General features: G+C 42.6%; 1 protein-coding gene across 2 annotated transcripts in view; it reads left to right on the top strand.

The window, feature by feature from the left end:
- The window catches only part of LOC137371029 (kelch-like protein 1), a 282,921-nt gene that overhangs the window by 221,427 nt on the left and 43,508 nt on the right, over positions 1 to 17,986 (top strand). The window lies entirely within an intron of this gene.

Genomic DNA, 17,986 nt, shown 5'->3' with positions numbered 1-17,986 from the left:
GAGAAAATGCATGAAAATACTCAGCAGGTCTGGCAGCATCTCTGGAGAGAGAGAGACAGAGTTAACATTTAAGGTCTGTGCTCTTTCATCAGAAAGAGAGAGACCTTTCCACAAAAGACCATCAAGCTGAAACGTTAACTGCTGTTTCTCGCTCCACAAATGCTGCCATACATGCAGAGTATTTCCAGCATTTTCTGTTTTTATTTCAGATTTCCAGCATCTGACCTATTTTGCTTTTGCCTCTGTAAAAATACCTGGGTTTAAAAAAAAGGGAATAAGAGCAGTGAGGATTCTCATTCCTGGTCACCGTCCAGCAATCTGTACTAGAAATACATATGTGTGGATGTCAAGTGAGGACAATCTAGTTTGCAATAAAAACAGAAAATTCTGGAAATACAGGCAGCATCTGTGCAGAGAGAAAAACAGAGTTCGTATATCAGGTCAATAACCCTTCTTCAAATCTAGGAATACTAGGTCATCCAAACACTGCTGCCTGTGTTTTAACTCGCATCAAGTCCCAGTCACCTTTCATCCTCTGCTCGCTGACCTACATCGGCTGCCAGTCAAGCAATATCTTGATGTTAAAATTTTCATCCTTGCTTTCAAATCCCTCTATGGCCTCGCCCCACCCTATCTCTGTAATCTCCTCCAGCCCCAAAACATTAAGAGATATCTGCGCTCATCTAATTCTGGACTCCTGAGCATCCCTGATTTTAATCACTCCACCATTGGTGGCCGTGACTTCAGTTGCCTAGGCCCTAAGTTTTAGAATTCCCTCCCTAGACTTTTACATCTCTCTACCCCATTTTCCTCCTTTAAGACATGTCTTAAAACCTACATCTTTTTATCAAGCTTTTGGTCATCTAACCTAAAACCTCCTTATGTGGCTCAGTGTCATATTTTGCTTTATAATGCTCCTGTGAAGCACCTTGGAGTGTTTTACAACATTAACAATGCCACACAAATATAAGTTTTTGTTGTACTTAGAGATGTAACAGTTTTTGAGCAAAACAGGGAAAGGAGGAGAGGAAAGAACAAAAGGGAAGGTGTGTGATGAAGTGGAAGGCAGGGGAGATTAAATGACAAAAGGGATGATGGTGCAAGAGATGTAACAGAACAAGTAAAGAAATTACTTTGTAGTTGGTTAAAAATTCTGCTGACCCACACTGTTTAGGTTGGCACTTAAGATTTGGGATCTTGGCTGAGGAACTGTAGAAATGAGGAATTTTATTCCAGGACCATTCACTACTTTAAGGAAAGCTAATGGAATAAAATTGGGCAAAGTAGGAGTAACAATGCACAACTTAGAAGAGGGAACATTTTTATGAAACTGTGGTTTGGGTAGATATGCATTATTACTACAATAACATCAAGCATAATTAACACAATGATTTGTTCCTTTGTAATTTATATCATTGGGTCATGTGTTTACAAGCAAAAAAAACAAGCAAAAGATTTGCATTTTTACAGCACTTTTCACAATCACCGGACATCTGAAAGTGCTTCACAGCCAATGACGTACCTTTGAAGTGTTGTAATGTAGGAAACATGGCAGACAATTTGTAGACAGCAAGATCCCACAACCAGCAATGTGATAATGACCAGATAATCTGTTTTTGTGATGTTGATTGAGGGATAAATATTGGACAGGACACCACGGATAATTCCCCTGCCCTTCTTCGAAGTAGTTCCATGGGATCTTTTACATCTACCTGAGTGGGCAGACGGGGCCTGGGTTTAACATCTCATCCAAAAGACAGCACCTCCAACAGTGCAGCACTCCCTCACGACTGCACTGGAGTGTCAGCCTAGATCTTTGTGCTCAAGCCCTGGAGTGGGACTTGAACCTGGAACCTTGTATCTCAGTGGTGAATGTGCTGGAAACTGAACCATGACTGACACTAGGACCAATTTGCCTAAAAATGTCTTTAAAATGAGTCTACAAAGTTTTTTACCCCTCTTTTACCAGCTGAAAAGATGTTTCGAACACCATTTCTGGAATGACTAGATGATGGTTATCACCATTTGGTCCATCTTGTTTGAGTCATTCAAAATGATCATCTGATAATGTGACAGCACCTTCACATGATTGTCAAAGCCTGTTATAAGGAAGGATGTGCGAATCAGCGACAAAGAATTCTCATTAACTTTACTATCTTTTTCCTGGTATTTCTGATTAGACAGTTGATTGCATGTGGCATCATTACAGGAATTAGCTTTGATTAGTTACTGATCTCCAGGGCACCTGGGAGCTTGAATTAACATGCACAATTCAAACTCAAGTAACCCCTGTTTCTTTCTAATGGCATCCACTCCCTCACACTGTCAGTATCACTAACTTCTCGAAGCCAGTGTAATCATTGATATCATTGTTTAAAGAAATATTAAAAATTCAGTAGAAAATGGGCACAACAAACAGAGTCTAAATTAATCACATCTTTGTAATTGTTCGATGCTTAAAATTTATCTAAGAGGCAGAGAGAGAGAGAGAGAAAGCAACTTTGGAAAGAGCATTCTCAATTACTGCAGCAAAAGGTCAAACCATGGGCCCGGAGAATTAGACGACAGAGAAAGATGATGTCGAGCAGCAACAGAGCATTTAAAAGGTGCATCTACATGATGGCACCATTGCTATTTTTACCCAAGCTGTGTTTGATCAGGTGCTAAACTGACCTTTAGGAAAACTTGGAAAGTAAATGTTAGTTCATTTTTAATATCTCCTGAGGAAACATTATGAAGTTCTATATCAAATGTCATAGAATAAAACAAACTAAAGTACGAATCAAAAATAAAAAGTGGTTTAGTTAAATTGTTCTCATGCTTTTTTGGTGCATTTACAGTGTGTGCACAAGAATACCTGTTTCACAACCCAGGAAAAGATGTGTAGTGTGAATAATTGTTTTAGCATAAAACAGGAACATGGAGAGTTAGCTGTTGAGTCAACCATGAATAGTATTATAATTTAAAGGTATGGGGACAGACATTCATATGAAGTATTACGGATAGATAAATGATAGATGAATCCATCAAAGACAGAAAGCTAATCTCCCAATTCAGCAACATTGCAGTAAAATGTCACAATGCATTTGAATAATCAAATAAGTGGAGCCATCACAACAGGTATGGTAGGAAGAGCTCAGAATTAAATTATATGGATTAAACAATGGTAACCACAATCAATGGCATTGCCACATGCTGTTACTATACATTACATGTACTCCAAAAAGGACTAGTATTTAATAACTGTTTTGATGGAGCATTGTTAACAAATAGGTAGTGGAATAATGTTCTTCAGAGGTAATGAGGAATATTTCAATAAAATTGTTTCTGAATGTACTAAAAATGTAATGCACTGATTAATAGTTGATAGGGCCATTAATTTTCCAGCTTTTCATGACTGCACCCTTGCTATGGTTACCTTGTTGCTAATGGACTATTTGCATGGCAAACAGTGGAAAAAGCATGCAATAGACAGAGCTAAGCAATTCCACAACCAACAGACCAGATCAAAGCTCTGCAGTCCTACCACTTCCAGTCATGAATGGTGGTGGACAATTAAACAACTAACAAGAGGAGGAGGTTCTGCTAACATTCCCATCCTCAACAATCGTGCAAAAGACAAGGTTGAAGCATTTGCAATCATCTTCAGCCAGAAGTGCCAAGTGGATGATCCATCTTGGCCTCCTCCTGAGGTCCCCAGCATCACAGATGCCAGTCTTCAGCCAATTCGATGCACTCCACGTCATATCAAGAAACAGCTGAAGGCATTGAATACTGCAAAGGCAATGGGCCCTGACAATATCCCAGCAATAGTACTGAAGAGCTGTGCTCCAAAACTAACTGCGCCCCTATCCAGGCTGTTCCAGTATGGCTACAACACTGGCATCTACCTGACAATGTGGAAAATTGCCCAGGTATGTCCTATCCAGAAAAAGCAGGAAAATTCCAATCTGGCCTATTACTGCCCCATCAGCCATCTCTCGATCATCAGCAAAGTGATGGATGGTGTTGTCGACAGTGCTATCAAACAGCACTTACTCAGCAATAATCTGCTCAATGATGCTGAGTTTAGGTTCCGTCAGGGCCACTTGGCTCCTGACCTCATTACAGCCTTGGTCCAAACAGGATAAAAGAGCTGAACTCAACAGGTGAGATGAAAGTGACTGCCCTTGACATCAAGGCAGCATTTGAACAAATATGGCATCAAAGAGTCCTAGCCAAATTGGAGTCAATGGGAATCAGAGGGAAAACTCTCTGCTGATTGGAGTCATACCTAGCACAAAGGAAGATGGTTGTGGTTGTTGGAGACCAATCATCTCAATCTCAGGGTAGTGTCCTAGGCCCAACCATCTTCAGCTGCTTCATCAATGACCTTCCCTCCATCATAAGGTGAGAAGCATGGGAACATCACCACCTGCAATTTCCTGTCCAAGTCACGCACCATCCTGACTTGGAACTATATCGCCGTTCCTTCACTGTCACTGGGTCAAAATCCTGGAACTCCCTTCCTAACAGCACTGTGGGTGTACCTACCCCAAATGGACTGCAGCGGTTCAAGAAGGCAGCTCACCACCACCTTCTCGAGGGCAATTAGGGATGGGCAATAAATGCTGGCATAGCCAGTGATGCCCACATCCCATGAATGAATGGAAAAAAAATCCCCACAGTCAATAAATTGTGTTATTCCCGCTCCCCCCTCCCGCCCTGATACTTTCAGTCCCCCCCCCCTCCCCACCAGTGTCTCACCTCGGAACTCTGAATGGAGTTCCGAAGGCGCGCCAGTTGCGGCCGGTGCCCGTACTATCGGCGTGGGATGGCTGCCGTTCCAGGTAGGTTCATCGGCATGTTTATTTAACTAATTGTAATATTTAAATGAAGGCCCCCTGCCAAGTGGCAGGGGGGCTGCACTGAGGCCTTGCTGCTGCCGGTAATATGCGGCAGGGTCTTGGTGTCATGGGTTGTGGCGGACCTCCCCCGCATGTATTTTACAGGCTCCCCCGCCATGACCCACGACGTTGTGCGGCTGGTAAAATTCAGGCCTATTTCTCAAGGAGTTTCACAGAAGCGTTTTAAAGCAAAATTTGACACTGAGCCACATAAGGCGATATTAGGGCAGATGGCCAAAAGCTTGATCAAAGCGGTACGTTCTAAGGAGCATCTGAAAGGACCAAAGAGAGGTACAGAGGCAGGGAGGTTTAGGGATAGAATTCCACAGCTTAGGGCCTAGGTAGCTGAAGGTACACTAATGATGGAGTGATTAAAATCAGGGATACACAAGAGGCCTGAACTAGCTAAGCACAGACATTTCGAAGGGTGGTGGGGCTGGAGGAGATTACAGAGATAGGGAGGGGAGAGGCCATGGAGAGATTTGCAATCAAGGATGAGAATTTTAAAATTGAGGCACTGTTTGACTGGGAGCCAATGTAGGGCAGCAGGCACAGGGGTGATAGATGAACAGGACTTGGTTTGAGTGAGGACACGGACAGCAGAGTTTTGGATGACCTCAAGTTTACAGAGACTAGAATGTGAGAGGCTGGACAGGAATGCCTTAGAATAGTCAAATCTAGAGTTAACAAAAGCATGAATGAGGGTTTCGGCAGCAGATGATCAGAGGCAGGAGCAGGGTTGGTTGATGTTACGGAGGTGGAAGTAGGCAGCCTTAGTGAAGGTGCAGCTATGTGGTTGGAAGCTCATCTCAGGATCAAACATGACGCCAAGGTTGCGAACAATCGATTTCAGTCCCTGACAGTTGCCAGAGAGAGGGATGGGGTCAGTGGCTAGGAAACAAAGTTTGTGGCGGGGATTGAAGACAGCAGCTTCTGTGTTTCCAATATTTAACTGGAAGACATTTCTGCTCATCCAGTACTTGATGTCAGACAAGCAGTCTGATAGTTTAGCAATAATGGAGAAGTTGAGAGAGGTGGTGGTGAGCTAGAGCTGGGTGTTGTCAGCATACATGTGAAAACTGATGTTATGGGCAGAATTTTACCATGGGCTTTGGAGCCCTGACGTCAGTGTGAAATAGGGGTCCCAAGCACGCACTTGCAGGCAGTGGGATTTGTTCGACAATTTTAATGAAGGCAGCCTCCTAATTGGCCACCTCCAGGTTCATCATGCAGTTAAGGATGGTGGGCAGCTCCCAATGCATCCAGCCCAATCAGAGGGCCGGCAGCTCTAGAGCCTCGGCAGCCTCACTGGGAGAGGTGGGTGCTGCTGAGGCAGGTCGGGGACCGTGAGAGCGCCTCAAAATCCCTTCCCACTGCCACAGTGCTCGTAAAATTCGGCACTATCTTTTCAGATGGTGTTGCCATGTGGCAGCATGTAGATGAGAAATAGGAAAGGGCCCACAATAGATTCTTGATGAACACCAGAGTTAATGGTGTGAGAGCAGGAAGAGACACCATTGCGATTGATACTCTGGCTATGATTAAATGGGTTAGAATGGAACCAGGCAAGTGCCAGCTCACCAATGCGATGACAGTGGAGAGGTGTTGGAGGAGGATAGTGTGGTCAACTGTGTCAAAGGCTGCAGAAAGGTCCAGAAGGACGAGGAGTCACATAGGATGTCATTTGTGTCTCGACCCCAATCTGCCTCCAACACTTTTCCGATTTTAATGAGGTGAGTTGGTGGATGGGCGAATAACCTCATCAGAGGCATGTCCATCATTTAAATATTTTAATGAGGATGTGTGCCTCAAATTTTAGCTATGTTTTAGATTTAATGCCTGTGTCCTGGGTTTCCCAGGGCGCAGAAAAACTGACAGCCGAAGGGAGGTGAGAACAGTTAGATGCAACAGTTAGATACCTTTCCGGCACTGCTTGTGGGCCAGGAGGGGCAGGAGTGCTTCCCCCAGGACCCCAAGCTAACCTGTTTGCCACTTCACGCGACTACTCCGCACGACCTATCTACAGCCCCTCCCCACATCTGATCTACCCTGACCCCACCCTCTGATCTCGGCAACCTCCTTTGATCCCTATCCCTCCACCACCCCACAATCTATCCATGGCCTCCCATCCCCCACCCCCATCCCAAAATCCCTCACTTTCTCCCTCCTCTCCACTCCCCTGTTGTTGTCTGGTGCCTCAGGTCTTCCTGACCATCAGCAAGTCAACCTCTCAAACTGGCAGGTTGCAGACCAGGAAAATCTCTAAATCAGCTCCTACTGCTACAAGTCCTCCCAGCCTCCTTGTTAAATATCAGGGCCACAATGTTTTTGCTTGTTCTGGGAATAATCCATTTAAAATAAATGCATTAAGCAAGTTAGTTGTGCAAATCTCCAGATGATTATTTTACTCTGAACAGAGATCAGTATTGAATCACCCCAAGCATATTAAATGCAGGAGGTTGGTGGTTTTGCCTCCGATGATAAGTGAAAACAGCAGTGCTAATGACCATCAAAACAGACACATACTGTGAACAGTGGTTATTCCTTTCTGACATAGATTTACAACAATAGACACAAACCCGTCAACCAACCAATCAAACAGTAATTAAGCACACTATGGGGTGAATCATGCTCAGCACCCCGCCAGCAAGATCAGTAGTCAACTCTACTGTTTAATACATTAATGAGCTATAGGAAACAGAAAGGTACCATGTTTGATTCCTTGACTTTACTAAGTTAGATGATAGCACTTACTGAACAATCCTGAGTGTGCTAAGAATTACACTAGCAACCAATTTAAGATTGTCAGTCGGGTTCACAATGTGGCTCACTTACACTTGCTGGAAGCTACATATATTCATATGCTAGTACCTGTCCTCTGCAGGCAAAAGGAATATGTCCAGGCATTGCACCCTTTTTGAATTAAACAGAAACATGGGGGACAATAAGATCATTAGATCAAAAGAAATAGGAGCAGGAGTAGGCCATTTGGCCCGTCAAGCCTGCTCAGCCATTCAAACAGATCATGGCCGATCATCTACCGTTATGTAATTTTTCCTCACGATCCCCATATCCCTTGAAGTCATTAGTATTCAGAAATCTATCAATTTCTATCTTGAACTTGCTCAATGATTGAGCTTCCACAGCCCTCTGGGGTAGAGAATTCCACAGATTCATCACTCTCTGAGTAAAGAAATTCCTCCTCATCTCAGTCTTACATGATCTGCCCCTTATTCTGAGACTGTGTCCCTTTGTTCTAAACTCACCAACCAGAGGAAACATTCTATCCACATCCACCTTGCCACACCCTGTAAGAATTTTGTATGTTTCAATGAGGTCAAACTCTAGAGAATACAGGCCCAGTTTCTGCAACCTGTCCTCATAAGACAATCCTGCCATCCCAGGGATCAGTCTGGTGAACCTTCGTTGCACTCCCTCTATGGCAAGTATATCCTTCCTTAGATAAGGAGACCAGATCTGTGCACAATACTCCAGGTGCAGTCTCACCAAGGCCCTGGTGAGTTTCCATGGCAACGCCTCGACTAATCAGAGTCGACTTGCCAATCAATCAGTACCCTTTGCTCATGCAGTATAAATTGTTGCTCCCTTTGAAACTTGGCATTCTTGCATCTGTCCTGATGAGCACAAGATGAATAACTTTGACAGCATGTCTTTTTTCAACAATACTCAAGTTAGTTGATCTTAATTTGGATGAAAGTGATTGCTACAGTCGGCCTCAAACCTCCTGGACTAGGGAGGGGAAAGAATCAACCAGGGGTTTCTGTTGTTGCAATGTACATATGTATGGACATTGTATGAGAAAAGAATTGGACTCAACTAGACCTAATGTCATCTCTAACCAAATACTGTAGCAACTCTGCCAAATTGTGATTGAACAATGGTCAGAAGTGCTGAAAGCTGATCAACATTTGATCAACATAAATTATACTCCAAGAATAGCCACTGCCTTCAAATGAGGATGGAGAGAAAAGCAGAGAAGATTGTGGAGGAAAGAAGCAGAAGTGTTATATTTTCTGATCACTTATGAGGGTTATACACACATAGCTGACAATAATAGGGCAAATGCTGGGAGTAATTCAAAAAGTCTACCTGCGTATCTCAGGGAGAGGAGCTACAGGGACAGAACACCATACTTGGAGTAAACAGAAGAGCAGCATTTAAGGAAGAAAATCACTATACTATGTCAAATTGCAACAGGCGGCAAAAGTCACCTTGTTGACAGTGTCAGCTGTGAAGGTCACAGCGCACAAGCTGCATTAGTGCCAATATGCCTGATATGTGTGTTGGCGACTGTGAAGACAGTGTGAAGGGGAGGTAACTAAGTGCCATACATGTTTAATATGCTAGCTTAACGGAAGGTCATGGTGGTATCTCTGCTTTCAGCAAAACCTGTTAAGGTCATTGCACTTTTTCCTGTATTGCCTCCATGTGAGGGGCATTGACACTAATGACCACCTCTTCTGATTCACCCTGGGAGCCTGTCAAAGAGAGTTTCTCACCCCATCCTCAAGTAAAATCTCAGTGGCTCCCTCAGAGAACCAGGCTTCTCTGTGCCCTAATTCATTCCTTGTTGAGATTGCTTTTCAGGATGGCTGCCCCTTTAAGCTGCTGCAAGCATTGGGGTCCTGGAGCAGCCCACAGACACCTCGTTCTACAGAGGGTGAGCTCTCAACGAGAGCCATTTTTCATTTATCACCTATCATAATTAAACTGTGCTGACTCTGGAAGTTTGTGAGGATCACAAAAGATTTGGACTCAGGAATTAGAAGTATGGTAGTATAGTGGTTATGTTACTGAACTAGTAATGCAGAGGCCTGGACTAATGATCTGGAGACAAGTGTTTAAATCCTACCACAGCAGCTGAGGAATTTAAATTCAATTAAACAAAATAAAAATCTGGCATAATGAGCTAGTATCAGTGATAGTGACCATGAAATTACAGGATTGTTGTAAACACCCATCTGATTCACTAAGGTCCTTTAGGGAAGGAAATCTGCCATCCTTACCCTGTATGGCCTATCTGTGACTCCAGATTCACAGGTTGCCTCTTAACTTCCCTCAGAAATGACCTAGCCATTCAGTTGTATTCATTATCATCTTCTCAAGGCCATTTAGGGATGGACAAAAAATTCTGGCCTTGCCAGCGATACCCACATCCCATGATTGAATACATAAGCAAGTACAATATCAAAATTTGTAGATGATGCCAAATTATATGTAGAGAAGATCTTTCCACTTGTGGGAGTGTCCAAAACTAGGGGCCATTAAGATAAGATTGTCACTAATAATTCCAATAAGAAATTCAGGATAAACTTCTTTACCCAGAGAGTGGTTAGAATGTGAAACTTGCTGCATATACTGTTTGCGGTAAATAGCATGGATATATTTAAGGGGAAGCTAGATAAGTACATGGTGGAAAAAGGAATAGAAGGATCTGCTGATTGGGTGAAATGTAAAGGGGTGAGAGGAGGCATAAATGGCCGTGTAAACCAGTTGGATTGAATGGTCTGTTTCTGTGCTGTAAATAATATGTAATACTAGTGTATTATGTATTGTGAAGGTATAATTCATTCATGATGCAACTTCATGTTGGACCGATCAGAAAATCTAAGCTCTTGGTCCTATCCTGGTTTACCAAGCCTATCCACTGGCTGAAGTCCTTACTGCAATCCTGTTACACAATCTGCAGAAGAGGAAAAAGTGTCTGTTTCTAGTATGCTATTATCCGAATGTGTAATCATTGACATTATTGAAATTACCACTTGTTTATTCAGGTAATCTTTTTGGCAAGGAAGAGTAGACAATGGCACAAAGTGGTACAACCAGTGACCCAATTTTTATTCATGTTTTTGCCTTTTGGAAATATAATATTTTGAGCTGAAAATATAAACTTGAGTATTATTTTTAAAGTAATATTCTGCTCTCTGGAGCTTGTTCTGGCTCCAGATAATGATACTGTAACACATGCTCCCCTTAGAGCAGAGAAGGTTAAGAGGAGATTTGATAACGGTATTTAAAACCATGAAGGGTTTAGATAGAGTAAATAGAGAAAAAGTGTTTCCACTGGCTGAAGGGTCAAGAATCAGAGCACATATCTTTAAGGTGATTGCCAAAAGGCCTAGAAATTACATGAGAAAAGATTTTTTCATGCAATGAGTGGTTAGGATTTGGAATGCACTGCCTGAGAGTGTGCCGGATACAGAGTCGATAGCAACCTTCAAAAGGGAATTGGATAAATACTTGAGGGAGAAGAAAATTTCAGGGGTATGCAGAAAGAGCGGGTGAGTGGGGCTAACTGGATTGCTCTTCAAAAGAGCTAGCGCAAATTCAATGGGCTAAATGGCCTCCATCTGTGCTGTACTATTCCATGATTCTATTATTTTATGTGACATATGAAATTCAAGTCAACTTGTTTACAAATGAGAAATTCCATTTTTTATTCACACTAATTTTTTTGTTTCTAAGTTGGTTCGAGGAATTTTGTCTCGTTGGGTGCAGCCACAGCAGCCCAATATCTGTGTATTTCTATTTTAAGGTGTCAGACTTGGTTCATTTGTAATATTCTTGTATCATAGCCATAAGGTTGAGGGTCCAAGTCCCACTCCTGAAATTGGAGCACAAAATCTAGGCAGAAACTTCCAGTGCAGTACTGAGGGATTGCTGCACTGTCAGAGGTGCCATCTTCCAGATGACAGGTTAAACGGGTGGCCTCATCAGCCTATTTCAGGTGGTAAAAGATCCAGTGGCTCTATGTCAAAAAAGAACAGTCAAGCTATCCCGGGTGTCCTGGTCAGTATTTAACCCTCAACCAACATCACTGAAACAGGTTATCTGGTCATTATCACATGGCTGTATGTGGGAGCTTGCTGTGCGCAAGTTAGTTGCCGTGTTTCCCATATTACAGTAGTGTCTACACTTAGAAAGTACTTAATTGGCTGAAAGGAGCTTTGAGATGTCTTGAGGTTATGAAAGGTGCTATCTAAATACAAGCCTTTCATTCTTCTTTCTTAAATAAAAGACATCCCCATTCTTTAGTCAGAAGATTTTATCATATTTCAGATTCTTAGCATTTTTGACTTATGGCCCAAATTGCAAGATGGTTTCCATTATAGAGCCAAAATGTGTGTCATTACACAAGAAATACATAGATAGGTTTAAGAATGAGCTCTTTAATTGAACTATAATCACCACTGGAGAATGCATGGGATACCCACCATGCTCTCCTGACCATGTGATCAATGTACAATGAACATGCTGTTAGATCAATGTAGGCATGATAGAACAATCTGGCTGACTCTATTCCCAGGTTAAAATACACACTAAAGCCAAAGTGTTAAGGCAAAATATTGAAACAACACAAATTCAAAAACTGTCAGATTTAAAATCATTCTACAAATAAATATACTGTCTGTTAGAATGTTTCCTACAAAGCCCAATATGCAACAGACTATGAGATGAAATTTGGCTCTTTTGTAAACTGTGGTCTTGGAATGTTGTATGTAGGTGAAATGAATTTCCATTTCATTCCTGGCGTTTGGATTCTTGTACCAGAATTAAGAACATACCCATGAATTCCACAATTTTCAGACAATTTTTAAGTTTTTCCCAAGATGATGCTATCAAATTACTTATGATCAAAAAGTGAATGGACCTGGGAAAATGTGCAGACACAATCTTGTAAATACATTGAGATTGGGTCAAATAATCTCCTGTGATCAACCTGCTGCAGTTTGGTGGGAGGGGGAGAGTGGGGGAGGTCAGTGGGAGATTACTCCTTTTTAACCTGCATCATGTCTGGCACAGTTTAGGTGATCACCTGGCCTAGGATGCTGCAAAATGTGGCTTTACAGCCCAGGTGAGAAAGAATATTCACCCCCCCCACCCAACATAATTATTTCCCAGTGCCGCCTTTTATAATGGGGCCAGACTAAACATTGAAAATAAAATGTCATCTCCTTAGATCTTCAGGTGTCAGGGGCTTGTTTCCATTTTAATCTAGCTATTTTAAAACACTGCAAAATATTGATACAAGTGCTCCTATTGTCTTTAATTGACATATTGAAAGCGAGACACTTGTGTGAGGTTGTTACCATCCAACATGACTTTATTGTGGTTGTTTCTTTTGATATCAAGTCTGTCTGACGGCAATAAGCCCACATCCCATGAATGAATAAAAAAAAAAAAATCTGATCCTCGGCAGCCTAATGGTTATGTATTCAATCATGGCAGTCTAGTACTAATCCAGGCACCTGAGCAGATTGGAGGGGAGTAATGTTGGATTCCATGATGATCAATAGGCTTTGTTTCATGGTGAGATAGCGAAGGACATTCCTTTATAATCTTGTGATCTAAAATATTTAAATTTTGATGATCAAACGTCAGTATGACTTTGCTGTCAGTTTTGGCCCTGCAAAGACCCAGTTTGGATCCCTATATAAGCACATCTTTACAAATTTGAACTGGTTACAAGATACTTCCAATTGTTTTAAAAGCTCAATCTATACAGAGCATATATAACACCAATCAGAAACATAGGGTTGGATCTTATGCAGGAGGTGGGTCTCCCGGCGCCGGGCCAAAAAGTCAGGGGGAACCCCACCTCTGCATTTTTCTGACACCTGAAGTGATCCTCTTTGGGGTCAAAGTTTAAGGAGGCGGGATCCCCATCCCTTTAAACACTTAATAGTGACAGGGATCCCACCTCCAAGAGCTGACGGCCAATCACAGGGCCAGCAGCTCAACAGTATCGGCAGCGCCACCGGGAGTGGTGGCCACTGCCGGTACTGTAGAGGTTTTGGACCCAGGCCCAGCACTGGAACCCCGCAGAAGAGGTAGGAGAGGCAGGGTTCGTAAGGGTCATTATGGCAGGCCCCGGCAAGGGTGGAGTGGGGAGTGGGCATTCAGTCCAGGAGGAGGGGGGGTCCCAGGGGGGTTCATTTGTTCCCAGTGAGGGGGTGGGGGTCCTCCATGGACCACAAATTGCCCATGGAGGAGGGCCCGCTCCAAGCCCGCAGGGAGGGTGCCTCATTTTCCAAGGCCTCCTCCCCGCGCGGTGGGTCCCCCCCCCTGCTGCTGGTAAGATCCCAGAGGCCACTTGAAAGACCACAATTGGCCTCTGGGCAGGAAGGCCGTCATCGGCCTATCCCGTCCCCAGGAAGGTTTGGCCGGGCAACAATCTCAGCTTCGGGTTCCGTGCCAGCCCCTGCCTCTCTGATTCTCCGACCCCAGCCACACCATCCCCCACCCCCCACCCCCGCCATGGAACCTGCTGTTGGAAGGACAACACGATCCAGTCCATTGGAACAGGAATAGGCCATTCAGCCCCTCAAGCTTGTTCCACCTTTCAAATAGATCACGGGTAATCTGTATATTGAATCCATTCTTGCTTCAGTAATCATTAATACCCTTGCCTAAAGAAAAATATCAGTCTCAGTTTAAACATTTTCAATTGACCCCCAGCCTCAACCGCATTTTAGGGGAGCCTGTTCCAGATCTCCACTACCCTTTTGTATGAAGAAATGCTTCCGAACCTCACCCCTGAACGGCCTAGCTCTAACTTTAAGTTTAGGTCCCCTTGTGCTTGACTCCCTACCTGAGGAAATATTTTTACTCTATTTACCTTTAATCACCTTAAGCATCTCAATTTGATCAACCTATTATCTTCTATATTCAAAAACATACAAGCCAAGTATATGCAGTTTGTCCTCGCGTTAACCTTTTTAGGCCCAGTATTATTCTGCCGAATCGGTGCTGCACCCACTCCAAGGCCAATATATCCTTCTTGAAGTTCGGTGCCGAGATCATGTTTTTTACATTTTATTTTCCCATAGCCTTCTGGAAAGTACTGAAGAGCCTGTAGGGGTGTATACAATGGATTATGAATGATTGCTTAATTGATAATAACCAACAGCCAGTAGAAAGTGTGTTTTTGACCATCTCAGTGCCTGCAATGTTAATGAATATTTCCTATCTATCAGATGTCTTTACACTACCCTGGTTCTATGTACATTCCACATATTGTATGAAGGATGATTATTTTGCTGTAGAAGTCATTCGATCTAGACCTAGACCAGGAACTGGTTAAAGCACACCTTAGGGATCACAACCTTGGAGATATGATCTGTACCTTCATATTCCATTAGTAGTTGCAACCTTTTATTTAAACCCTTTTTACTTTATAATTAATTTTCACTTTACACTTTGTGCTTTTTACAGTTTTGCTGTATGCCACACCAGCGACTGTGGTAGACTGCATTGTGCCCATTTTCCCAGCATAAATGGGTGCAAAAACGTATAAATTTAACAATGGGATGGCCTGCGTCCAATCTCTAATGGAATTGTTCCATTAGTAAAACAGGCATTAGGTACTTGAATATGTAAATGAGGTCCCTAATGCCTGTTAAGGACCCTTTTTGGAAATTTGTCCCTGATGAGCAGGGCAGACAGGAAACTACAGGCCCCAAAGATGGCTTTAGTATACAATAGGTGCAGAAGAGCTTCTCTGACTACTCCACAAGACATATGTTGCACTCCCTGTCCCTAATCCTCGACCTTGTCCTTGCCCCCCCATAGCCCGTTCAACACTTCCCCTCCTTCCCGGGATTTACCTGAGTACCCGGTAGGTGAGGCAGGTGGCACAAAATTGAAGTTCTGGCTTGAGCGAGCGGCCTGTGAGGGTGCAATCAGCACTGGCAGCTCTCATCATGTATGTTTTCTATCTTTGGGCTTTTTTGCTTTGTGTCAGCCTGGACCTGAAAAGCAAGGCTGCAGTCGACCGAGTCTGGCCCCAAGAAGCTCTGGTCAAGCCAAAGTCAGGGGGTGTTTTGGAGTATTCACCAATGTTTGGAGTCCCAGTTGCCATAATGGGAACATGATTATGGGTGTTGAAGGCCAAGCATCTCAGCCCCAAGACATCATTTCAGTCATTCTTCAGGTCAGCATCCTAGGCCCATCCATCTTCAGCTGCTTCATCAATGACTTTCCATTTATCATAAGGTCAGAGTGCATCTGTTCATTAATTGCATAGTGTTGAGCTGCATTAATAATTCCTCAGATAGTGAAGAAATCAATGCCTGCATGCAACAAACCCTGGACAACATCAGACTTGGGCTGATAAGTAACATTTGTGCCACATAAATGCCAGGCAATGAGCATCACTAACAGGTGAGAAACTAGTCAATGGTGAGTTCCCTGCTATCAACAGCCTGGAGGTCCCCATTTATCAAACACTCAAGTGGAAAAGCTTCATACATGCTGTGATGACTGGAGTAGGTCAAAAAGCTGGGTATTCTGCCTCTCCTTCATCCACAAGACACAAGAAAAGATGGGATGGAATACTCTCCACTTGCTTGATGTATATAGCTGCAACAACACTCAAGAAGCTCAATACTTGATCAGCACCTCATCCATTAGTCTGAAGTCTACCCCTCCATCATTGACATACTGTAGCTGCAATGTGTATGATTTGCAGAAAGCACAGTGACAACTCACCAAAGCTTTCTCAGCAGCACCTGTCAAACCCCAACTTCCACTACCTGGAAGGACAAGGCTGGCAGTTACATTGGAGCACCATCGCCTTCTAAGTTCCCCTCCAAGTCGCATACCATCCTGGAATTTCCTACCTAACAGCATAGTCGGAGTACCTTCACCACAACGACTGTGGCTTATATGTCAGGCAACTAGAGATGGGTAATAAAAGCCAGCCTTGCCAGTGTTACACACATCCCAAAGATGAATTAAGATTAAAATAAAGAAGTAATAAACATGCTTGAAGGTGAGATTTATGCATCATGATTCACAATCGCAAAGAGGCAAGGAGAAAACATTGTTGTGAATAAATATTGATTATAGTACATCTGAGTTCAGGCTTATTTTATCATTTGCTTTATAACATCATAAGATAGAGAGCAGTGAAGATATCTTAAATGTGTGATTTAATAAAATGCCATACTCTGTGTTTACTGAATAAGTTCAATTAAAACAATATTTTGAATGCAATTAAATATTCAGCTATTTGCACATAATTAATAGTGTGGTCATGCTATTTCAGTAGGTCACTTGCAGGGCTATTTACTTGCAAGGCATTCCATTCATCATTACATTGCAGCTGTGATGGAAAATCATTGTAATAGTCTTTTTGGGAAAGCTTGTTAAATATGTTATCACTCTGTCGATTCAAATTGTGATGCAAAACCACGTGGTCGGGGAAGGAAACACATTGTATTCTGCATGTTGCAAGAACCATTTATATTAGTGACCCTTGTTCCAACATTGCAAGGAACGTGCCTGCCTAGAAAACATGGTTGAAGTTGTGCACATTCAATGTTAAGTCCTTGGGATGATATCTGAATGCTCAGACAGAACTGGTTGTGATTCAGGAAAAAGCCAGTACAAGAGCTATTGAGGTATAGAATGGCAGTGTGATCCCTAACAAAGTGACAGAGATAACATGGATATGAAAATGGTGCTTTAAGTTACATAGCACATCATAACAGATTCCTGCTGGTGTCAGTATTCAATTGGTCTGGAAAAGAAGGAACAAAACTCTAAAATCTTAAAGAATATTTCAAGCTCAGGTGCAAGAGCATACAAAGGTTATTGTAAAGTCTTCAAAATAAAATTAATTGTAATGACAATCCCAGACAGTTCAGTAGGAATTATAATCATAATATTTGCACACAGTTTTACAATTCAATATTTGGATCTAAAGGTCCTGAAAATCAAAGCCTTTAATCCCTATTGTGGTATTAATCCAAAATCATCCCTAGCATGTTGGGGCATACACAAATGTGTAGGCCAAGACTGTTGCCAACACAGCATCATATAAAAAGACTTATTCAAACATTTCCAGCGTTAAACATTTGTACAAATTTTGATTAATTTGTGTTATGTAGTTTTTGATGAACAATTGTCTTGTTGCTCATTTCAGCATAATGAAGGACACACAGCCACCAGTACACAGGCGCCTATGAAGAAATCAAGATATTCTGGTGTAGCTGTGTATTGATGAGAGCAGGAACCATCCAGAGGGAAGGGAGCCAATTATTCTGTTTATTAAGCAGCAAAATATCTAAAGCCTA

The sequence above is a fragment of the Heterodontus francisci genome, chromosome 6, assembly GCF_036365525.1.
Source record: "Heterodontus francisci isolate sHetFra1 chromosome 6, sHetFra1.hap1, whole genome shotgun sequence".
Taxonomy (NCBI): domain Eukaryota; kingdom Metazoa; phylum Chordata; class Chondrichthyes; order Heterodontiformes; family Heterodontidae; genus Heterodontus; species Heterodontus francisci.
This window is presented reverse-complemented; position numbering and strand designations above follow the sequence as displayed.